This window comes from Pinus tabuliformis, chromosome 2_2 (assembly GCF_031772625.1).
Source record: "Pinus tabuliformis cultivar Carrire ecotype Pingquan chromosome 2_2, CPIR1, whole genome shotgun sequence".
NCBI classification, from domain to species: Eukaryota; Viridiplantae; Streptophyta; class Pinopsida; order Pinales; family Pinaceae; genus Pinus; species Pinus tabuliformis.
In genome coordinates this window covers 132,333,460-132,359,199 of record NC_142300.1, presented here as the reverse complement: position 1 = coordinate 132,359,199, position 25,740 = coordinate 132,333,460, and positions in this window count along the sequence as shown.

Sequence of the window (25,740 nt, the reverse complement as noted above, 5' to 3'; positions counted from 1 at the left end):
TAGCCGGTGTGGTCGGGATGTTTGACATAGGTACACATTGTTGCATAGAATACACAACCCTTGGTTGTTGAGGTAGCATAGGTACCCAACCACTTGATGCAACTCCATATAACCTGAATACTGTTGTGAACTCCCGTATGGATACCCTCCCGGAGGGGGTAATGAAAGGGCATACTGCCCCCCATACAGTGGCAATCCGGAACTCAAGGGGATTTTTTGTCCTTGGGGACTGGATTGCCCAAATTGACCTCCAAATGGATCAATCTGGCGAGTTTCAACATAAGAGTTGCCGGATATTATTCCGGAGGAACAAACTGGAACGGACCACACTGTCGAAATAGTCCCTAGGTGGACTCCTTCTAGCGGTTGAGAGCTAGTCGGGACAGATTGTATGCCGGCAAACATTGTCGGAGTGACGGCAGGGAGTTCTGCTGTCGCTGTGTCATTTGACATAGTCCTAGATGTTGACGGTTGTTCAGACATTTTGAGTCTATCCAAGAGATTACCTAGTGATTCTACAGGAACTTCCACTGGTGGTAGACTAACTTCTGATGTCGAAGGAAATAGAGTGACCCCGGCTCCAAAATGTGTTGGAGTACTTGCTTGCGGATCTTCTACAATTTCCTCTATCGCAATCAAACCAGGTGGAAGGGGAAGACCGTCAGGTCCGTAAAATATTTCTGGTGCCGAAGAAGGGGTTGAATCAACAGCGACAGTTGTTTGAGGAGCAAGACTCTCTGAACCGGTCACAGATGGAACTAGTTCAGTAACGCAAGTATTTGCTCTCAGACTAGGATCAGTGTTACTGTCCCTCTGTGGCTGTTGAACTTCTTCTATAGAGGCAGGGTTTCCAGAAATTTTTGGAGTAACCAGAATCTCAGATGTCGTTGGAACACTTGTTCTAACTTTGATAGGAGATTTCGAACCGGTTAAACGAGTTCGCTTTGTCCGTACTCTTTTCAATTCCGGAGACAAAAACCGTTGACTCGTAAGCCTCCGCGAACGACGAGGTTTCAATTGACTTTCTTCCACGATTGCAGATTACTCGATTAACCAAAATACGAAAGGGGAAAGTGTGTTTCCAAATTAAATGAATTTTTTAGACGCTTTTAGACACAACTTGCTTTTTCACTTTTAAAGAGTCGAGAAAAAGCTAAAGATGACTCTAGTCTCCTTCGATATTTTAACGAGCCCGAAGTGACAAATGCTCGGATGGACTTTTTCCGTTATAGAGTCTGAAAAAGGCCAAAAGGAACTGCTCTGGAGTTCTAGGTAGAGGGTGTGCCAAACTTTTCGCAAAACCGCAGAATACTTTTTAAGGTACGGGCGGTCGATCTTCCTGAATGCTGTGTTCAGTGCATTGCGATCAGTAGGGCGGCCGACACGGCTTCCTAAGGATAAAGGTTTTGTGCCTATAAGGGTCTCCCAATATATACGCAACGGTACGCGGGAGCACAATCCATACTGGCGCTATCGTCCCTCAGGAGGAATCACCCACCATCAGTGAGATCGACAGTCACCAGGCTTTATGACGCCGGAACACGTCTCTAGCCTAGACCTCTATGTTGTGTGTTATGTTGCAAAGCGTTGTTAAGTTCATTCAATTTATTTTAGGTTGATCTTTTTAGAAGTTTGCCTTTTGAGGTTCACCACGAGATGTATGATACAATTCCTAAATGCAGTCTAAAGATGATAAGCAAGCTTTTTATATCTTTTCAACCATGAAAATCCTAGCTACAAAGGGAAAAGAAAGACACCACCTTTTCTCAAAGAGCAACCAGCACACTCTAATGCACTTTCCCTAAATCAAGCATGCAAACTATCAAGATGCAAATGCACAATGCAGGTGTTTGTTTTCCGCTTTCTTAATATTGATGCCTAAAAAGAAAGCTTTTTGTACAACTTTGAATTTGCTTTTAAATGACAAATACAAACAAGTTTACTTTTTCGAAATCAGAGAGGGTAGAAGAGATTACAACACTTAACGATTTTTGAAATGAATACTTGTTTCGACACTTAAAAGAGACAAACTCAAAACAAAAGCAAAAGTAAATGTATAATCAACTGTAAACAGCCAATGAACTCTCTCCTAAGATCACAATCAACAGATCTGAATCAAGGGCTACAGGATGACTATTTCACTCTTGCAAAGGAAAACTGTAAATGACACCACAAACACATAAAAACACTCACAATATTTTTGTACAAAAGGAGGCGGAATTTAAGCAGAGAAAAGGAGTTATCAGACAGGTACCTATGCTGGTTACAGGCTGCAAAAAATAGAGATCAAAACAGGGCAAAATAGAGCAGAGAACCCCAGCTGCACAAGGTCTAACTGGATCAGCGCACCCTCAACACAGAGGTTTCGACATTCAGCGTAGGTAGCCTTCACGGGACCTGCGTTGAAATGCAGAACCTCTTCACAGGGTCTGCGCTGAAGGAGAAACGAGAGTTTCTCACTGGGTTCTGGGTCACAGTTTGCTATTTAATCTACAGTTTCAGGCCAAATCAAAGCAACAAGCAAGGTACAATCAAAGGGATGCTTCGAGGAAGGGCTAAGATCTATCACAAAGGATCATCAAATCATTTGTGAATCCATTTTTCAGATCATAGACAAATCCAGTGATTGGATCAAAGCAACAACTGTCTACTTTGCATCTGAGAATAGTAGATGGAGTTCGATTGTTGCTGTTGAGTCTATGAAACAAACAATGATCGAGACACAAATAAAATGACTAAACAAATCTCCCCAGTGGAGTCGCCAATTTGTTGTGGGGAAAAATGCCTATGCAGGACGATCCTATCCACCTAAGGTGTGACAATGCCTTAGCAACAAACAGAGACAGCTATTCTAGTATTCTTCCTTTATGAATTAAGAATGAAGAGAGATGGATGGGCTAACCGGTGTCTTCCGTTTGTCCCTCGATCCGGTTTCTCTTCTCTTTGAGAGTTCCCAGCTACTTGCCTTCTCGCTCGCCCAGCTTCAATAGGTTTCTGCAAGATCACAAGAAGAGAACACTACGCAAGACATAGATTCATATTCATAACTAGTTTAGGATTAGAAATAAACTAAACATACTAATGCAATCATACATCAAAGATACATCAGTATATAGGAGAAACCAAGATAGCTTTATTGATGAATAACAAGGTTCAGGAAGAGATACAACCCAGAGGGCTCCAATCCATCATCTCCTTCCCAGCAAATGAAATTCCTATCTTCACCTTCCCTCAAAGCATTAAGCACCCAATGATTCCAGTCTCAAACCAACAACAATTCTTTGCACTAACAAAATTCCAGCCTCCAGATCTCATGGAGGAGAGATCCATATATAGATGTTTGGAGAAAGGATGAGTCAGCTTGAAATCTGACTAGTGTCCTCTCCCTCTGTCAGTTCTTGCTTCCACTTGGAGGTTCTTGCTTCCACTTGGAGATTAAGAACCTCTTACTCATCACTAGTCGAATTCACTGAGGCAAGTGTCATTGAGGAAGATTCTGGAAGCTTCCAGAGTCTTGACACCTTGTTGAATGAACTTGCCATTTGTCAATTCCCGCTCAGTGCACCCTGGTAGTGCTTCTACCTACGTTGCAGTGCAGGTAGCCAGTGCAGACTTTGCATTTCAGCGCAGACAGCTAGTGGAGCCTCTGAATTGATCCTGAATTGACTTGTTTTTGAGCAGTTTCTGGTGGAGAACTTCTGTGAATTGCTGTGGTTTGTTAGCCTTGTTCCTCTAGGGGTAGGAACAACATGTTTAGGGACTTTGGATCCCTTAGATTATGGACATTTCATGCTTATAGCTGTAAGGTACAAAAATGTCTATAACACACCTCTACACAGTTTCAGGATGGAAGGTGGATTGGAAAGTTGAGGGACAACACTACACAGTTTTGGGATGCAATACACTATTGCAGGATGAGGTCCTAGGAGGAAACCTCTGCACATTTTCTGGATGCATGGAAGACTAGCCAACTGAGGGATAACACTGTGCAGTTTCTAGATGCAGTGGGTTCCGGCTAGGGGAAGGACACTGGAGGAAACCACTACTCAGTTTTAGATACCAAGGGAGGTTGGGGTGTCTACACATTGCATAGTTCCAACATGAAGGTGGAAAATATTCAGGGTTGCATGTGCGAAGTGTTTAGTTCTAGAAAGGTTTGATGAGGCTAAGTTCCTAGGGAAACTCTATAATTTGGCTAAGTGTGGAATCAGTGGAACTGATGTGAACAGTGATATAACTTGACTACGATCACACACTTGAACACTTAGTGACACAACATAGACCATCCAAAACATATAAAAACATACTTTTCTTGATGCAACAACCTTTATGACAAGAGTGTATGAAGTGAGTGCAAGACATGTCTATGTGATGAGAACAATTCATATGCACAAAGATTTCCCCTGGAAGCTAAACAAACTTCCCTTTGCATGACAAACAATAATCCCATGCCCAAATATGACACATCATGTATAAGATAAAGCATGATTGAAACTTAAGATCAAAGAGGGGACCTTGAGATCATCATCTTACTAATAAGTGACTAAGGAACGATCGATCACAAGATCCACAACAGGCTCCAAAATTTGAGTACTGGTCAAAATTTTGGAGGGTGTTGCAGCCGCTACAACACTTGTCGACACACTAGTTGAATTCCAACTTCTCTGTCTTGGTTCATTTTAGTGTGGGGCCTTGGTCATTCAGGAAGTATTGATTCATTGTGTAGATTACCTCGGCTTCCGCACTTACCCCATGGGCAAACATGGTTCGCCTTGTACTAACTCAATTGAACACAAAATAAGATTCATCTAGATCACATTATTTCAAATTGAGAAGGGTAATTTGGCTCACGCGCTTAAGTTTTTCAAAGTATATTTTTTCATCTCTAGTGTTGCTCCTCTACCATTAGGCCTGGACAATACCTCGGTGGAGTCATGTAGGAAAAAAAGCATTGCTCCACTGCCAGCGAGCCTGGACAATACCCCGGTGGAGTTTCTTTCTTCACCTCACTGCACTAGAAGGCTTTCTCTTCTTTCACCTTTATTTATTTTTTTGAAAGAGAATTTTGCATCAGAACTTATTTATTTTTGGGGCGAAAAAGGGATCCTGACTTACTGAGAGAAGGAGAGGTTGTTCCTTCAGAGAATCATGTTAATACCTCTAATTTGGGTTTTCTCATTCAGATTTTCCCCTTCTATGTTTCTACTAGTTGGATAAGGTTGAACACAACAAAGCATAAAATTGAGTGTAGCGGCATGAGGTTTCCTATATTGGACATAGGTTCATGGTTTGACCAAAACTTTCCTTACAAATGGATCATATTTTTTGTCAAGATTTCATCAGCCAAAATTTATAACCAAGCACAAAGAAGACGGACATAGGACTAGCCAAGCGCTATAGTGTCACAAGACTCTTTGTACTTCATCCACATCCACATTCAGAAGCCAAGACATGGGTCCAGGCACAACAATTATTCACGTAATGAAATCAAATGGAAACTCAACATGAAATGAAAAACAAGACGAGAGGAAAGGAGTACACAACAAGGAAACAAAACTAGAACACAAGAAAGAAAAATGACTAAGGTAGAGATAATGCAGGGTTAGGACAAGGAAACAAGAAAAAACTACCAGAATGAGTGCAAGTTGAGTGCAAGGAAAGGAAAACTAAGATGAAACTAATCCTACTCCTATCCTAATAGTTAAACGATCGGGGTTATGTGAAATGAAATTTCCAATGAAGCCATCGTAGTCACTCCCGACCTGCATTCACAAAGATACAAACAATTAAAATAGATAAAAAGGAGTGTGTAACAGAAAACACAAAAACTTGAAAAATTTGGACAGGGGAAGGAAGGTCTTGCCTGTGGATAGAAAGACGTGTCACAACCACCCAATACACATACTTGCCTATTTTATGGATACCACTTTCCAACAAGCCTTGGAACCTTCTTGCCAGTGCGTCCTCATCTGTATCGAGCTTCTCAGCAAGCGCAAGGAAGGATTGAAGATTGTTTCCTAAAACATGGCTTGCTAAGTAAGATTGTTCCAGCCATTCTGTGATTAGATCGTGAAATTCATAATGTCTATTTGGATAGCTTTATGATCTGTGAAAGGGTGAATTTTTATTTAATAGATGGGATCATGATGGGAATCTCATAAGGAAAAATAAATCTGATCATTCTCAACAGTCATACCAAGACAGTGAGGACCTACCATCAATGCAAGCTAAAGTGCCTCACTTGCTTGACAAAAATCTAATGAGAAAGATGTTAAACACTAAAGATTAGCGTGCACAAAGCAACTATCATTAGACGTGTTTATGGGAAAATGAGAAGTTGAGTGATAGTCACCCTAGATAGAGGCATGATCAGATGAGTTGGTTGAGACGTCAGATTTCTAGTTTCAAATGAACAAAGAAAAATTCATTTGATCAACCTTTTGAATGCTCTAAACAATAGAACCAAGTTCATTGTGAGCTAGACATGACGAACCACCTTCATGCAATTGGTGAAAAATTGTGCTCGCATCAAGGTCATCATGGGAATTTAAAAGGGATATCAACACTGTGAATGCATGAAACTAGTTGGGGCATGGTGAATGGAGAGGAATTTGATTTTTTTGATAGCTTGTGTGCTCATCATCACCCAGGGATATTTTTGGTGTGATGGACAGACAAATTTGCAGTACAAGATTTGCAAGAAGACCGAGGAGCTTATCAGGAAAGGGAAAATTTGATAAGTATGATTGCGGGAAAAAACAGTATTTGAGATGATCAACTTCACAATTCCATGATTTCATGAGGGATGGACACTCCCAACCCAAGTTTGATGTAAGATATGTGCAAGAAGACGGATTTGCTGTAACAGATTTGTGGATTTGGTCATAAGTGAAAATTTGAAAATTTGAGAGATCACACCCAGAATTCCAAACATTTTTTACACAGGAATTCAAATTGAATGAAACCATGCAGATAGATGGATTGTGCATGAGAAACTAGATTTGATTTGGTTCTAGGGGCTTACCAGAGTTGCGAAGTCCTTACATAACCATCAACAGATGTTGAAGTGCCTCGACTCCCTATCACGTCTCGGAACTTTCCAGAATTAAAAAATCACATTTTGAAGCGTGAATCAGATTATGCATGGCTTGAGGGTAGCTGTCGTTGCTAATTTCAGAACTTCTCTCAGGATGGCAGCCATCTCTATCACAGGTTTCACCATATTTTTCAAGTTCACTGAGCTTATTTGTATAGCTGTCTTCAAGAAAAATAATAGATGACGGAGAATGGGAAGACCACTCTATGATTAGACTGTTTTCAATTTTATCATGGACAACCTCACCATCTTGTGTCAATTGAGGAGATAGCTCATTGGATGAATGAGCAAGAGAACATGGAGAATCTCTACAGCATGTAGATGTGTTGTGAATGATAGGTCACAAGGGAAAGTGAGGTGAAAAGGAAGTTTCGAGGACATCTTCTTTGATCGAAGCACATTCTAGATCTGAGTTAGATTCTTCATGAGAAAATGGAAGATCACATGATGTGTTTGGGAATTCATCACAGCATATAGAAGCATGGAAGTGATGACTACCCAAGACTAGGGGTTGATCAAAAGAATTAATTGTACAAGATGTTCCACCGAGATTAGCAAATTGAGAATCATTCAATAATGGAAGCTCATTGTTTTGATGCACACAATTTTGAGTCAAAGAGGGAAAATTGATAATGTCCTCACCTTTCTAATCCTCTTCCTATGTAATGTGTTGATCCAGGTGGATATTGGTGGCCACCCACCAATTCCACTTAGACCCCCACCATTGTTTCTTTCAGTTTTTCAGTTTCCTTAATTATAGCATAGTTTACTATTTTTAGCATTTTTTCGGGTCATATACTTCCAGATCTATTTTGAGGCCCGAAACAACATTTTTTTTGAAATATACCACCAATGATTTTTTTATAAAATAATATTTTCCATCATAGTCCTCAGAGAGATCTTTCCAACAGGATATCATGCACGTCAAACAGAGATAATATGACAAAGTCACTACCCTGTGAAGTTGGTTGTCCAACTAGCCCCAACGGGGCCCATAAACTCTTGGTGTTACATCTCCTCGGGTTACGGTTTTGGTTATTTATGGTTTTATCTTATTGTTAAATAATAAAAAGGCCCTTGAGCCTCATTGTAATGCAGATCAGAGGCATGTAGCCACCACATCTCTTCTCAGAGATAAGCTACCATCGCTCGAGCTAATTTATTTCCACTTCTGTTTGTAAGCATATTTCAGTATTTTACATTAATGAAATGAAGTATTATTTTTTCTTCATCTTTGTATGTATGGTTATGTCTGTAATTTTTTGTGTTCTTGTTTAAATCTAGAATGTGTGTTACATAGTATTTTGTCACGCCTCCTGCACTTCGCTGTGTCATACCCCAAAGTGTCTGAAACTTGCCAATCATGCAATGTACCCATCATGATATGTAGTTCAGATCATCCCTGAAACACTGATGGAAACATGCCTTGAGCCTTCCCTGAAGAAGTAAGCTCTAAAACCTTGATTTTAGGATCAACACGACCCTAACACTGGTAACTAGTGTTGATTGCTAGTTGCACTATATTGGCCTCGCGCTGCTAGCGCTTTCTTTGCTTGGATACTCGTGTTGATCCCTAAAAGGAAATTTTTCGCAAAGAGGAAAAGAATATTTGTGATATAGCGGCTTCCAGAATGATGAGCTGGAGGTTGTGCGGTTTGGATGTGGTCAAATTATCCCAATATTTCCCTTTGATCTTATCCCTATGAGCTACCTGCTTGAGATGAGGGCCTTCCCCTATTTTTGGAGAGATCCTAACTCCCTCTCCTTGCCTATATATTCATCCTCTCCCATTCCCAAATGGTTGGTCTCTGATTGTTTGCACCCTTATACTGAGATAGTGCCTACATGTTACTCATTTGGCTTGTAGAAGGAGTGCTTGGAGATCTTGAGCTTGGACTTGGAAATTCACTCAAGGAGAGCTTATTGACACTGGTTGTATGCTTCCTCCTTTATTTCATTAACATATACAATTGCTAGTTCACTTTCCATAAATTTTTGTGTCAATGCATCATTTATTTTAATGCTCCTTGATCTGTTAAGTGGATTACTTTCTATTATTCTTGTTTTACTTGTATGCTTGTTATGTATTTTATCTCTCGTGAAAGTATTCAAATGATGTGAGCAGTAGAGCTAAACTTGAGGTGCAAGTGATTCAAGGTTGTCAACAAAGGATTACATTATATCATCAAAATGAGGAAGGCCATCTTCTTCTTCTCTCATTTTGATTGTGATTTAGGAAAGTGTCTTGTAGATTGTCACGTAGGTTTCTAGTCCCACTCATTGGGCTAGAGGGATCGTCCCTGTCCACAGAGAGGATTTATCTAGACAATAAAATGGTGACTCCATTGGGGAAGATATAACCTTTTCCATCCATTCCTTAAATCAAATTCTTTGATTCACTCATTATTTCCTGAGAATATTTAGCCTGCTCTGATCTTGATGATTTTTTTTTATTTTTCCCTATTTTTCTCGTCAAGTGCATTTTCTTCCCTAACAGAAGTGTCGTCAGCACTGCTTTACAAATTACAATTGCGTTGATATGCCTTTCATCACATTTTTTCCTTTAACAAGCATGCTGATCCCAGAGGATAGAATAAAATTATGGTTTCTTCTTGTTTTCAGTGTTTTTTGACATCTATCAATGATTTTCCAACGTAACTACAGTGTAATTGTATTTACTGTTATCCTTGTCTGGTTGAAATTGTCTCTTTCCTTGGTTAATTTGTGTTTGAATCTTGATTGCCTTCTATGGTTTCTAAGATCTCTAGGTCGCCCTTCACTCATTGCTTGGTCTGTCTCTCTGAGATTGATTGCGTCCATTTAGCATTCTTTCTGCAGTTAGGACATCTTTTGCAAGTCACTTTCGGTTCATTGTTTTGAAGTTATTTTTATTAGTATTGAGTCATATTGATGCTTTGAAGATTGCTTTTGTTCCATTTTCAAGCATATATTATAGTTGTTTTATTTGGTAGGACTGAAAGTGAATGCTTGTTTTGATTTCTTTGTTTCAAAGAGAAAAGTGAAAGATTTCTTCATTTAAGTATTTTTTAAAAGTTTTGCATTCAAAACCATAAGTGAAAGGAATTTTCATTTTCATTGTGTTGGATTGCATTTTCCTTTACTCATTGCATTAGTTTGCATTGTTGAATCAAAGTGAAAAGAAAAGAACAAATATTAGTGCATCTTAATGAAAGGAAAGTGATTTTTGTTTCTCATAGGATTGCATTTTGGCATTGCATTTGTTAGTGAAAGTGAAAGATTAGATTTCATTTTTACATTTTGCATTAGAAAGATAAAGAGTTCTATTTTGATGCATTTTGTTTGTTTTATGCATTATTTGGTGGTCTCTCTTCCTTCATCATTTTAGCCTTCATTGAATGAAAAGATTTCATTTTTGTCATTTAGTTGCATTATAGCAATTCAAGTGACATTGTTGAGCCATCAAATTGATACTTAATTCAAGAGAAACTGGAAATTTACCTCAATCAACCTAAGGAGCATTTATAACCTAACGCAAATATCTAGAGGTCTAGGCTAGATATCTGTTCTGGCATTTTTAAACATAGCAGTTGTCGTTAACTACCTGTAGTGTATCCGGAGGGTGAAATCTCGTCCCAGTATGGAAGTATATCGAAGGTTCTCCAGTACTTTCAAGTATATAGGAGGCATTTCAGTATGGTAAGTATATAGGGATGCTCTCATCGAACGTTTCTGCATTAGACGACGCTAACATAGACTTGTGTTCCCTGTACTGTCGAGTATATATTGGGTTTCTATCCTTTAGCGACATGTAATCGATTCAGTCACCTTGTAAATATGATACATCGAACACAACATTCAGGGAGATCGGACGTCGTACGTCAAGTCCTTGGTTTCATCTAAGGTGTATATAACAGTTCATGGATACTTGGTAAACCCTCTTGCCTAGCATTACCCATTTTGATTTATTTTTTGTTTCGTGTCATAAATTAACTTCCAACAATAACATGTCGAACCCATGCAGTTGCTTCTTGGCCTCACATTAAGTAAATCCTTGTAAATTTTAATTAGCCCTCAACGAATCATCTCTTCTACTTCTGCTCTTGAGAGAAAGTCACCATGGTTGAGCCATTGATTTCACCTCACAGTTCCCCTTCGTTGTATAATATTGAAGGGTATTCACAAGGATTTCATCTAGAGCTTTTGCAGTCACTTGAAGATCAAGGATTTGAACTTGGAATCATCCCAAGAATCCAACCTCTTGCTTCTTGTCCTCCACCTCAATATGTATTGTCATCTCGGGAGTTTGATCCAGAAACCCTTGAGAGTTCACAAAGGTTTGTTTTATATCCTTTGAATCCATTATTCGATCCTTTTGTGATATCTCCTCAACGTCCTTATAGTCCATGCGATCGACCAGGTGTTCCTTTGGAGTTATCTCCTCATACATCTCAGATTTCTCCTCACCAGTTGTTTCCACCTATGGATTCATAAGGTGAGATTCCAACCTCTCCTCAAGGTACTTCGAAAGTCTCCACTACTCACACTCCTCATATTGATAATGAGTTCGAATATGACTTTCCTCCAGAAGGCTTTCCTTTTATAGGAAGAGTCCCATCTCAACCACATCCTAAAAAAAGTGGGCCTATGCTTCCACATGGTTATACAACCTTGGCTCAATTAGTTTCAGGAACTCCCAATGCTTCTTCTTTATACCAAAATCCTATTTGGTTGTTAAATGATATGCCTACTTCTATTATGTTTATTCCTAACGTGACCTCTCAGGTACCTGTTCAAACTGTCATCACTTCAGTTCCAATTCAAATAACGATTCAGTCACAAACATTACCGTCGTTTCAACCTTCCATTACAGTGCAACCGACAATTTCGGTTTATACGTATGTAAGTTCCACAGTCCCTCTGTCAAGTGGAAAAAAAGTACCACTGCCTCATTCACAGACTGGGGGAGGAATCCAAACTTTCCTCTTGTGTTAGGTGGAACCCATGTGAGTGGATCACAACTTCACATGGTTGGAGTGAATCAACCTAATTCTAGTGGTATTCCTAATCTCGTTGGTCCATTTGAGGCAGGTAATATCTAGTATCAACAGCCTTACATGGCCTAGATACCCCTCCAATAGTCTTATGTTCCATATGGTTCACAAGCACTGCAAAATCCACCTTATATTCCACAAGAAGGTCCTCATGTGCAACCTGGTCAAAATTCTATTCCTGGTGCATATGGTCAAATCCCAATTGGAACTTACCAGTACCCACATGGAATCCCTCAAGGAATTATTCAACAACTATTACTATAACAAGGGCAACCTTTATAGCAGCAAGGGAAACCTTTGCAGCAACAGGGGAAACCTTTGTAGTAGTTTCAATAGCCTTTGCAACAACAAACATAGTTTGTCCAACAACACAACCAACCCTTGTATCCACAAGGTCAACCACTGCAACAACAAGGTCAACCCTTGCAACAGCAAGCTTAACCTGCATATCAACAAGGTCAAACCTTTCAAACATAAATCCAACCCCCACATCAGGGCCAACCACTTCATATATAGGGTCAACGGTGCAATAACCTTACAATCCATATGTTGCACGTAATGCTTATCCTCATTATGGTTATCAACAACCTATGGAAGGAAAATATCAACCCTACCCTAGAAAAAATACACCTTATGGTCAGCGTGCCCCTCATTGGGGGAAAAATCAATCCCCCTATGGTCAAAATCATCCACTTTGGGGGCAGAATCCTTACCAACAAGGTTGGAACCTACAAATTGGGCCTTATCAAAGGCCTTATATGCCTTTTAATCCACAATTGCCATTTTTAGCTATGTTGGAACTACTCGATGTCTCAAGGCTTACTAATGATGCAATTCTTCAATCTCCTTATTGGCCTCCAGTTCCCACTAGAATTCCAAGCGATTGCCCCAAATTTGAAGGAAAATCTAAAGAGGAACCTCAGGCCCATGTGATGACATATCACTTATGGTGTTCCTTTAATTCCTATGTTGATGATTTTGTTCATCTCCTCCTCTTTCAGCGAACGTTGACAGATGCTGCTGAAAAGTGGTACATCAAGTTGTCTCGAGGTACTTATGCAGACTTTGGCTCTTTGGCCATGGCCTTTATCATCCACTTCCAGTCACTGGTTCGTTATTGTTGTGGGGAAAAATGCCTATTTAGGATGATCCTATCCACCTAAGGTGTGACAACGCCTTAGCAACAAACGAATACAACTATCATGATTTCTTCCTTTATGAAATATGAAAGAGAGGAGATCGGCAGACTTACCGTTGTCTTGCGGTTGTCCCTCGAACCAGATCCTCTTCTCTTTGTGTATCCACAGCTACTTGCCTCCTCGCTTGATCAAGAGAACAACTACTTGAATCCCATGAGATCACAAGAGAACAGCTACCTGTGACAAGAGAACAGCTACTTGCGACAAGAGAAGAACACAATACAAAGGCAAATATACATATTCATAAATGATTCAGGATTAGAAGTAAATCAAATATACTAATGCAATCATACAAAATACACCAGCATATAGGAAAGAATCAAGATAACTTTATTGAAAGTAACAGGATTCAGGAAGAGATACAACCCATAGGGCTCCAACCCAGCATCTCCTTCCCAGCAGAATGGAATTACTTCTTCAGCTCCTTTCAAAGCATAACACACCCAATGTTTCTAGCCACAAACCAACAACAATTCTTTGCAAATACCAAATTCCAGCCTCCCTTGACCTCATGGAGAGAGATCTATATATAGGAGTTTTGGAGAGAGGATGAGTCAGCTTTAGGCTGGTATAAAACTGACTAGTGTCCTCTCCCACTTCAGTTCTTGAGTCCACTTGGAGGTTCTTGCTTCCACTTGGAGATTTGGAACCTCTTACTCATCACCAGTCGAATTCCCTGATCCAAGTGTCATTTTGGAAGCTTCCTGGGCATTGACACCTTGAGGAATGACTCTGCCACTTGTCCAAACTCGCTCAGCGCAGGTAGCCTTCTTTGCAGTTGACATTCAACGCAGGTAGACAGTGGAGCAGTTGACATTCAGCGCAGATGCTCAATGGACCAGTTGACATGATCCAGAATTGCCTTGTTTTGAGTGTTTTCAGGTGGAGAACTTTTGTGAATTGCTATGGTTACTTGGCCTTGTTCCTCTAGGGGTAGGAACAACATGTTTAGGGACTTTGGATCCCTTGATTATTGACATTTCATGCTCAGTGATGCAAGGCACAAAAATGTCTATAACAGTTGCCCCCTAAAGTATGAGGCCGTTTATCGGGTGAAATGCTTTATCCAGGAGGGTCCGAAGTTCATCCATCTGCTTTGAGGAGACCTGTAATAAAATACAATACAATAAATTATGATTCATACTATTTTCATGATCTAGATGAGGCGGGCATTCCCATGCTCAGCTTTATAAATTCATTTTTGTACATAGAACAGACGATCGTCTGATGGTAGACTGATAATTTTGGTGAAAATTATCATCCTTTGAGTAGGATGACCATCTGCTGCAATGATGTACATGTCAAATGTCTTTATTTTTCCTGAATATATATCGCAGTCCGGATGGATGAAACTAGATCCGGGGTCTTCGAACTCGTTCGATCTTCACTCTAAGTACAAGTCGATCCATGTGAGAATTGCGCTGAAGTCGAACATGGAAAGACATCGCTTGATTACCGGTCAATGACGTAAACCGTTAACAAGCGCGAGAGGAATCACCGATAATGATAATGACCCTCAAGGTACTGCAGTACAATTCACGTGGTGTGAATGAAGGACTTGGCGTCGAACACCACGCAAAATCTTCTGGTCGAAGGTCATTGATGTATACCTGTCGCCGGAAGTGAGAAACTTGCCATTGAGGCATGCAAGCTTCAAAGTACTGAAGGGGTTGTTCCTAGATCAACTCCTTGGATAATGAGCTGATGTCGACAAGGAGCGATCCGTCAAAGGAGGGCCTTAATGAATCCCACATCAGTGACATGGAATGGAGCTAATGATTTTAATGGAGGTGAAAACAATCTGTGACATATGATTCAGGGTGGCAGTCATGAATGGATGAAGGATAATGTATGGCAGTGGATGGGACGCGGTTGACTCTTTCTGAATGACTTCTCTTGAACATATGGCGACACTGATGCGATGGATTGGTAGCATTACCCCAAATATGGATGGTATGGCAAGACCATGGTGATGTGACCGGTGAATGAAACAACCCAACCCGATTGTGGTACGGAAGAAGAGTGTCATGTTCAAGAGCGACCTGCTACCATCAAAGTTTTCTTGATTTTTCCCAATTTTTCCCCAGTCATTGCTGACCAGTACCTCTTTATTTTTGTCAAGCTTGAGGAGGATAACATATGCTTGTTCTATAACCTGCCCTTCGGGCAAGCCCATCGCTATGTTTTAACGAGCCTAGCGATAGGGAAACTTGTTCTCGTCTAAAGACAAGTTTGTCGCTATTTAATAATTTTAACGAGTCTAACGACAAGGATAACTCGGTCCTTTTCATTTTTAGAGAGTCTGAAAAGGTACATAAAGTTAACTCCAAAATTCCTTTTTTGTCATCTAATCCCTTAAGTCCGAAAAAGTATAAAACAATACAAAAGGGATGAGTTTTCGATAACTTTAACGAGCCGAATAAAACAAGCGCTCGACCTTTTTGTGCAATAATCCCTCAGGTCCAAAAAGATTAAAATCTAGAGGAGGGATAGCTCTTCCTGTCCTTTAACGAGCTAGAAGGCCAAAACTCGGCAGTCTTTTCATATTTTACGAGTCAGTTGAAAAGAGCTTAAAGAAGACTCGTCTTTTGAGGAACAAGTGATAAACAGGGATAGCAACTGATTCCAGGTACAGGTTGGAATTTTCCAATCATGGCAGTGTCACAAGGATGGCTAGGTGAAATCACTCTTCGCAGCTGTTCCTCAAAATGGGTAAACAATCATATGGAGGTGAATGATCGGCCAAATGAAAGATGGAGGTGGCAGGTGCAAACACGACCAAGGTTTTTATGGCTGATAAATTTACGATCACAGTGGTTATTTACCGGGATAGGTTCATTTTTTAGATAAAAATGAGCTTAAACTCTGGAGGAAACATTGCTCACTGCTTATATTTATTTTTTAACGAGCATGAAGACCGCATTAAAACTGCTCGGATCTTGCGTTTATTTTTTAACGAGCATGAACTTTATGCTAAAACTGCTCGATTACCCAGTCATAAGATAAGAGTGTCTCATCAAGATTCTATTTTTTATGGAGCTTCATCTCACTAAGCTTTGCTCCCCATCCTTTCTTTATACAAGTTTAGGAAATGGCTAACCCAAAAAACAGATAAATAACCGCTCTTTGCTTGCACTCCAAAAGGTTTGCATGCCCCCAGGTATAAAACAGAGTTTCAAGGTTACCTCTACTTACCCTCCGCCAAAACATTTGTTTTAATCGAGAGAGGCTTACCTCTTTCAGGTTACCCAAAGATTGTCTCGTTACTCTTTCAAACAAAACACTTCCTCAGCAATGTCTACCAAAATAGACAAGGGTGAATGACTCTGGCGCCAAACACGTAACTTTGACAAAAGAATCCTATTCTAGAACAACCCCTCTTCCACCCACGGATGGGGTACGGACTAGTCATATTCTCCCGCGGAAACCTACCCTATACCCAAAGTTTTCCTGCCGAAACAGGCCAGGACGCATGCCCCCTGGGTTCCAGTCATATCCTCCCGGATTACTCGCGCTCATCAGGAGGACGGACCGTGGGTTGAGACACTTCTTGCATGAATAGACCATTTAGGGATGGCACATGACTATTTGCGATGTGTGATCCGGGAAACGAAAGTTGGTCCACGAGCTTGACCATTCTTCCTTCATGCGGAAAACACATTACTCTAAAGAGTGAGGAGACTACAGCTCCCATGCAATATATATAGTCTCGTCCAAGGAGTAGGTTATAATCCAAGGGTCCTTGAATGACCATCACGTTCATATGAACGGCCTTCCCTTTCAATGTTATGGGCACATTGGGGAGGATCCCTAAAGGTCGACTGGTTCCTTTATCAAAACCTGATAGATTTCTTATCTCAGGTAGAAGCGCAGGCGAACCAAGCGCTTTCCAAGAAATAGAGGAAAGGATACTCACAGATGCCCCCTCATCAATGATAGTGCCAGCCATTACCATTCTGTATATTTGACAAATAATTCTGAATGGCACACTGGCTGGCAACCGGGGTCTGCCTAGTTGGTTCCAATCAAAGGACACAACTAGGTTGCTTGGTGGTGGGACCGAATATACGGCCGGATAGCGCTCTGATGAACTTCCTTCCTATGACAAAGGAATGGTGGCATTGCCCCCTTGATCATCAGAGTCAGTGCTGATGAAGAGAATTTGGACGGTGTCGTCTTGATTCTCCTCTGTGATGGTGTCATTCGAAGGTGGAGCCTCTGAAGGCAAAACCGGGTCAACTGCCGTATCAACCTTTTGACTTTCGTCAGGCATGGATCCAGACGGTTCTTCTTCAATGACAGGTGCTTCGGCTGACCATCTAAGTGGCTCAGCCGGATTCTCAACTAGTGAGGGACTTGGCAGGAGTCTTTGATATCCAGGAGGAAGATTCGCTCGTAAAATCGGGCGATCTTCCAGAACTCTTTTTGCCTCGTCTAAGAAGGGACAATGGTGGATGGCGTGATCGCCTTCACACAGTCTGCAGGGAAATTTAACTCTCCCATTCTGTCCTGGAGCTTCACTCCCACTAGTTGACGGTGAGCAGTCGGCATGGCTATCAGAGGTCGATGCTCCCGAATTGTGCAAGCAGGGGGACCAGTCTCTTAGTATCCGTGGGATACAGGGACAATCTCTATGGAAATGGTCTCCCCTGCATATGACGCATGGCGATTTAGGCCTTACGAGTGCGGTGTGTGGATTTTTGTTAGATGACACTTGTTTGCCCCCAGTCGCCTTAGGCTCCTTCTTCTTCCTTTCCTTCTTCTTCTTCTCCTTCTTCTCCTTAGGAACCCGATTTTTTTGATCGACCAGTTCCGTCAAGCGAAGAGGAAGGAGGGGAGGAAGATGAAGTGGAAGGCTCGGAGGCAACTCTTGTCTGATCTAACTGTTGACTCGACTGTTCAGGAGTGGTGGTATTCTGAACGACATTGGTCGAAAAGAGCCAAACTGGTAGGCCAATTGTCAGTCCTGGAAGCGACAATGTGGCCATGTGGGGCGCACCAACATCTCCCCAAGAGGAGAAGGGACTAGGATTTCCACCCAAGGGAACTCCTTGGTTGGTGTGCTCCATCTTTTCAACCTAAAGATCAACGCAGGATTAAAGGGTGATTGTTCCGTTTAAAATAAATTGTTAACGACGCTTTTTAGACACAACTTGCTTTTTCACTTTTAAAGAGTCGAGAAAAAGCTAAAGATGACTCTAGTCTCCTTCGATGTTTTAACGAGCCCGAAGTGACAAATGCTCGGATGGACTTTTTCTGTTATAGAGTCTGAAAAAGGCCAAAAGAAACTGCTCTCGAGATCTAGGCAGAGGGTGTGCCAAACTTTTCGCAAAACCACAGAATACGTTTTACGGTACGAGTGGTCGATCTTCGTGAATGCTGTGTTCACTGCATTGCGATCAGTAGGGCGGCCGACATGGTTTCCTAAGGATAAAAGATATATGCCTATAGGGTCTCCCAATATATACGCGACGGTACGTGGGAGCACAAATCCGTACTAGCGCTACCGTCTCTCAGGAGGAATCACCCACCTTCTTAGAGATCGAAAGTCACTAGGCTTAACGACGCCGGAACACGTCTCTAGCCTAGACCTCTATGTTGTCCGTTATGTTACAAAGCGTTGTTAGGTTCATTCAGTTTATTTTAGGTTGATCTTTTTAAAGTTTGCCTTTCAAGGTTCACCACGAGATGTATAATACAACTTCCTAAATGCAGTCTAAGATGATAAGCAAGCTTTACAATCTTTCAACTTTGAAAATCCTAGCTACTAAGGGAAAAGAGAGCGACTATCTTTTCTCAAAGAGCAATCAGCACACTCTAATGCACTTTCCCTAAATCCAACATGCAAACTATCAAATGCAAAATGCACAATGCAGGTGTTTGTTTTCACTTTCTTAGTATAAATGCCTACAAAGAAAGCTTTTTGCACAACTTTGAATTTGCTTTTACAATGATCAAAATAAACAAGTTCAGTTTCTTCGAAATCAACAAGGGTAGAAAAGATTACAATCACTTTGCGATTTTCGAAATAAAGACTTGTTTTGATACTTTGAAAGAGACAAATTCAAACCAATAAGCAAAAGTAAAACTATAATCAATCTGAACAAACAGCCAGTGAACTCTCTTCTAAGATCACTCTCAATCAGACCTGAATCAAAGGCTACAGAAAGACTACTTTACTCATGCAGAGGAAGACTGTAAATGACGCCACAAACACATAAAAACATTCACAATCTTTTTGTACAAAAATGGGGCGGAATTCAGGCAAAGAACAGGGTTATCAGGCTAGTACCTATGTTGGTTAAAGGCTGCAAAAAACAGAGATCAAAACAGGGAAACAAAGGACAAAGAACCCCAGCTGCTCAAGGCCACACTGGTTCAGCGCAGGTCCAACACTGTCAGTTTGACATTCAGCGCAGGTAGCCCCTTCGGGACCTGCGTTGAAATGCAGACTGCCTTCACAGTGCCTGCGCTGAAGAGAGAAACTCTCGTTTCTCTTGGTTTCTGGGTCACAAAATGCTCAAAAATCAACTGCTTCAGGCCAAATCAGAAACACAAGCAAGGTATAAACAGAGGTATGCTTTGATAGGGTACTAAAGACTATCACAAGGATCAATCAAATCATTTGTGGATCTAGTTTAGATCATAGACAAGTCCAACATACTGGATCAAAGCAGCAACTTTTACTTTGCATCCGGGAAAGATGCAGTTCAAGAATTGCTGTCAAGTCTATGAAGTAAACAAATGATGGAAACACAAATGAAATGAATAAACAAGTTCTTCCCCAGTGGAGTCGCCAATTTGTTGTGGGGAAAATTCCTATTTAGGACGATCCTATCCACCTAAGGTGTGACAGCGCCTTAGCAACAAACGAATACAGCTATCATGATTTCTTCCTTTATGAAATATGAAAGAGAGGAGATCAGCAGACTTACCGTTGTCTTGCGGTTGTCCCTCGAACTAGATCCTCTTCTCTTTGTGTATCCACAGCTACTTGCCTCCTCGCTTGATCAAGAGAACAGCTACTTGAATCCCACGAGATCACAAGAGAAAAGCTACCTGTGACAAGAGAACAGCTACTTGCGACAAGAGAAGAACACAATACAAAGGCAAATATACATATTCATAAATGATTCAGGATTAGAAGTAAATCAAATATACTAATGCAATCATACAAAATACACCAGCATATAGGAAAGAATCAAGATAGCTTTATTGAAAGTAACAGGATTCAAGAAGAGATACAACCCATAGGGCTCCAACCCAGCATCTCCTTCCCAACAGAATGGAATTCCTTCTTCAGCTCCTTTCAAAGCATAACACACCCAATGTTTCTAGCCACAAACCAACAACAATTCTTTGCAAATACCAAATTCCAGCCTCCCTTGACCTCATGGAGAGAGATCTATATATAGGAGTTTTGGAGAGAGGATGAGTCAGCTTTAGGCTGGTATAAAACTGACTAGTGTCCTCTCCCACTTCAGTTCTTGAGTCCACTTGGAGGTTCTTGCTTCCACTTGGAGATTTGGAACCTCTTACTCATCACCAGTCGAATTCCCTGATCCAAGTGTCATTTTAGAAGCTTCCTGGGCATTGACACCTTGAGGAATGACTCTGCCACTTGTCCAAACTCGCTCAGCGCAGGTAGCCTTCTTTGCAGTTGACATCCAACGCAGGTAGACAGTGGAGCAGTTGACATTCAGCGCAGATGCTCAGTGGAGCAGTTGACATGATCCAGAATTGCCTTGTTTTGAGTGTTTTCAGGTGGAGAACTTTTGTGAATTGCTGTGGTTACTTGGCCTTGTTTCTCTAGGGGTAGGAACAACATGTTTAGGGACTTTCGATCCCTTGATTATTGACATTTCATGCTCAGTGATGCAAGGCACAAAAATGTCTATAACAGTTATGAAACTGGTACTTATTTGCTCACATCTCTAAAGCAGGATATTGCGACCCATGTCTCTGATCACATCCATGAATGGAGGTGTTGGTGTCACCTCATCAAATTTGAAATCCCTGATGAGTTGTTAACCAAATGGTTCACCAAGTCAATCATAAAAAAAATCAGTGCATATATAGCAATCGGTGGTTGTGTTACTGAGGACCAGGTTATTGTCTATTCCCAGTATTTGGATTTGGTTTATTCCCAATCTGGCACGCTATATGAAAGGTTGCCTAATGCTCCAAGACCATATTCAGATCTAGCATCTTTGAAGTCTCTCAATGTGCCACCTGTTGATGGTATAATTTGATTAGTATATCAAACTTCCACTAAATCTTCTTCGAAGAAAAAATCTGTTTCGAATACTAGTTCTAGTCATCCTTCGAAAAACCCATCGAATCCTAGTAAAACCTCTGAGGTCAATGTTGTTCAGTCTACCGCGGTAGATTAAACCTCGAAAGGTAAGAATAAGGGTAAAGGTAAAGAAAAATATGATACCCCGAAACAACATCCTCCTAAGTCATCTGTTGATGATGCCTCCAAACGAAAGCCAAAATATCCTTGCCTCATTTGTGAGGAATATCATTATACCAAGGATTGTCCCCAATGTGCCGAAGTTAGTCATTTATTGAAAGGGACCCCAATTGTTTTCAAAGATCCATTTCCATCTCAGTAGACTTAGTTGGTAGACCAACCACAATCCTTTACCTCATCTAGCTTTCAGGTTTACATGATTTTTTGTAGCCACTCGATCGAAAGATTATCAAACCCCTCAAAATAAGATGGTGGAAAAAGAAGCCACTAATATACCTTCTACTTCTGCTCCACTCGGTTCTGGTCCTCTTCATATCGAGATACCTAATAATGAATATGTTATTTGATCGCCTCCTAAAGGTGTGTTTTGGAATTCATCCTATAATCTGAATGTTAGAGCTGCTCAACATTACAGTATTGTCGAAGATTTAGCTCAAGTACCTTCAGTGATGTCTACTTTGGAAGTTCTCCAAACATGTCCAATGCAGCGGAAATCATTATTGTTTGTTATAGGAGGCATCAATCTTATTGTTTTGAACTTGATTATTTTCGATATTGAAAACCATGTTCCTTGTCTTCCTCATCAAATTTCATTTTTTATTCAATTCATTATAAAATGAAAGATGATCCATCAAATGCCATTGATGAAGGTGCTTCCACCTACATCATGTATGTTTTGTGTTGGAAAGTTATTGGCTCTCTGCCTCTTAACCAGTCCCTGAACACCCTGGAGGCCTTTGATGGAAGAGGCCCCCATCCTTATGGTATTCTCACAAGCTTTCCCATCACTTTGGAAGGGAATACTATCGAGCTAGAAGTGGAACTTGTATATGCAAATCTGAATTACAACCTTCTACTCGGGAAAAGTTAGACCCATGCCATGTTTTGTGTTGATTCCTCTTTATTCTGGGTGCTCCATTTTCCTCATGAAGGAAAAATTGTCGCCATCGATAAATTTTCCTTTTTCTCTTCCGGTGCCTTAAATGGCAACATCCCATATGTGGGAAATATCGATATTCCATATGAGAGCATGGGGGTGGGTCTTTTCAAAGATTCTTCTTTAGTGGTAACTTATTCTCTACCACCTCTGCATGTCACCTTGATCAACACGATCTTTGTCTCCACTAACCCATGGATCATACCTTCTCCAAATTAGGTTGATTCATTTGGTTACACTATGCCGCTAAGTCCTTTGGAACAGGCTTATCATGACATTGTCTCAGATTTCATGGCTACTTCAGAAACACATGTTGTTCTAAGTATGCACCTAGATACCTATTCACGATCTCCTTGGCTTGGTTCTTGGGATTCTATAGATCCCTAGAACAAGATATTCTCCACCGACGAGAGTATTGTTGAGGGTATGTCCCTTGACGAAAATCCTTGGAACGATACCCATCATCATTCCTCGTTTCTTCCAAGTATAAGTGAGATCCCTTCATGTCTTGAAGCTGTTGTTTCTAATAACCTGACACAACCACTTCAAACACTTGTTCTGGTGCATGAGGTTTTATCTAAAGGTAATATGGGAAGTATTAATGCAACCATACCACTCAAAATTTCCATTAAACTCAGAGTTGTCAAGAACATTCACATAGGGGTTTCATGTTCTCCTGATGAAATTAGGGTTTACACTGGCCTTTTCAAATAATTTCATGATTTATTTGCTTGGTCATATGAGGAAATTCTTAATATTGATCCAACTATTGTGGTGCATGAAATACCCATGTATCATGTGTGAAGCTCGTTCACCAATGGCTTCATCCCGTTCATCTTAAGAAGGCTGCTGCTATTAAGGGAGAAGTTGAAAACTTCTTAAAGCTGGTTTTATTTACCCTATCCCATTGACAAATTGGGTCTCTAATATTGTGCATGTTACTAAAAATCAAGGAACAATTTGGGTTTGTATTGATTACCACGACATCAATCATGCATGCCTTAAATATAATTATCCCACTCTGTTTATTGATAAAATCATTGATGAGTGCATTAGGAGTGAGATATTTTATTTTATGGATGGTTTTTCTGGTTAGGACCAGACTAATATATTATCCATTGATCAACACAAGGTTGCTTTCATCTGTCCATGGGGGACTTTTGCCTATAAGAAGCTCCCTTTCAGCCTGAAAAATGTTGGTGCTACCTTTCAAAGAGTAATGTCATATGATTTTCATGATATTAAACACATTATTCAACCATATCTAGATGACTTACCAGCTCGTTCTACTAAGCGTCATGACCATCTGGACCACCTTTGAGCCATATTTTTACATTTTCAACACTATAATATCCACCTTAATCCACATAATTGTGTCTTCTACATAGAACTTGGTTAGATTTTGGGTTTTTTTTGTCCAAAGAAGGCTTTCGAATAAATCCTCTGAAAGTTGAGGCTATTGTAAATTTACCCCCTCCTTCATCGTTGCACCAATTGCAGAGTTTGCAAGGAAAGGCTAATTTTCTTCATCACTTTGTACCTAATTAAGTTGAACTTGCTAAGGGATTTACTTGCTTTCTCAAGAAGGGGATCCCATTCATTTGGGATGAAATTTCACAATGATCCTTCGATTCTCTAAAGAAAACACTCACCAATGCTCCTTTATTGAATCCCCATAACTATCGTCACGATTATTTCCTTTCATTGGTCATGGTGACAGTACCATTACTATGGTATTGATCCAGGATGATGATGATGGAAATAAACATGTGGTTTATTATTTGATTCTAAATCTTATTGAAACTGAAAATCGCTATGATCATGTAGAGAAACTTGCTTTGCCAACAGTCCACGTTGTTCAACGATTTCGCCATTACATTCTTCTACGGAAGACCACAGTGATTTTTGAATGTAACCCCATGACTTATATTTTGACCCTTCAATTGCTTGGGGAAATACTCTAAATGGATTGTTATCCTGCAAGAGTTTGATTTGGAGTTCAGTATCGCCAAATCAAATAAATCGCTCATTTTTTCCGAATTGATCTGCACCCTTCCTTCCATAGACGCCTTCATTGACTTTACCGAGAAGATTCCTAATGAAGCTTTGTTTCTCATCAGCACTCTCGACCCATGGTACAAAAATGTCATTGTTTATCTTTAGACCCAAACTTTCTAATCTAAGTTTTTTCGATCTGACCGACACTGTATCTGGCATCAGACTCAACCTTATCGGATTATTGGTGATATATTGTATCGAGTTAGTGTTGATTCTTTTCTTTGTATCTATCTAACACTTGAAGAGGCTGAACGAGTCTTGAATGAATACCACTCTGGGGCATGTGGTGGTCACATGTCAAGATATGCCACTTCTTAGAATATCCTTCATGCTGGTTATTTTTGGCCTTCTATCTTCAAAGATTGTATTATGTCTGTTCAAAAGTTCCATGAATGCCATATTTATAACCACAAACATCACACCCCACCAGCACCTTACACCCAGTCGTTACCATTGGCCCATTTTATAAATGGGGCATAGATTTCATGGCATGTAACCCTCATTTGGTTGGGCGACATGGCTATATCATGTTCGTTGTCGAGGGTTTCACTAAATGGGTCGAGTTGATGCCTACATATAATGATGACGGTATCATTGTTGTTCAGTTCCTCTTTAACTATGTCATAGCCCATTTTGGGATACCTCAAGCCATTGTCACTGATCATGGATCACATTTTCGTCAGTACATGATGGCGGAGCTGACTGCTTAGTTGGGTCTTCGCCATGATAGCTCAACTCCTTACTATCCATAGGCCAATGGCCAAGTTGAAGCAATTAACAAATTCTTGATTACTATGCTTCAATGAACCATTGGAAAGCATAAAAAGGATTGGCATCTCATGCTATTCTCGGCTCTTTGGGCTTACCAGACTTCGGCTAAGATAGCCACTGGTTCCACTCCATCCCAATTGGTTTATGGTATAGATGCGACACTTGTGATC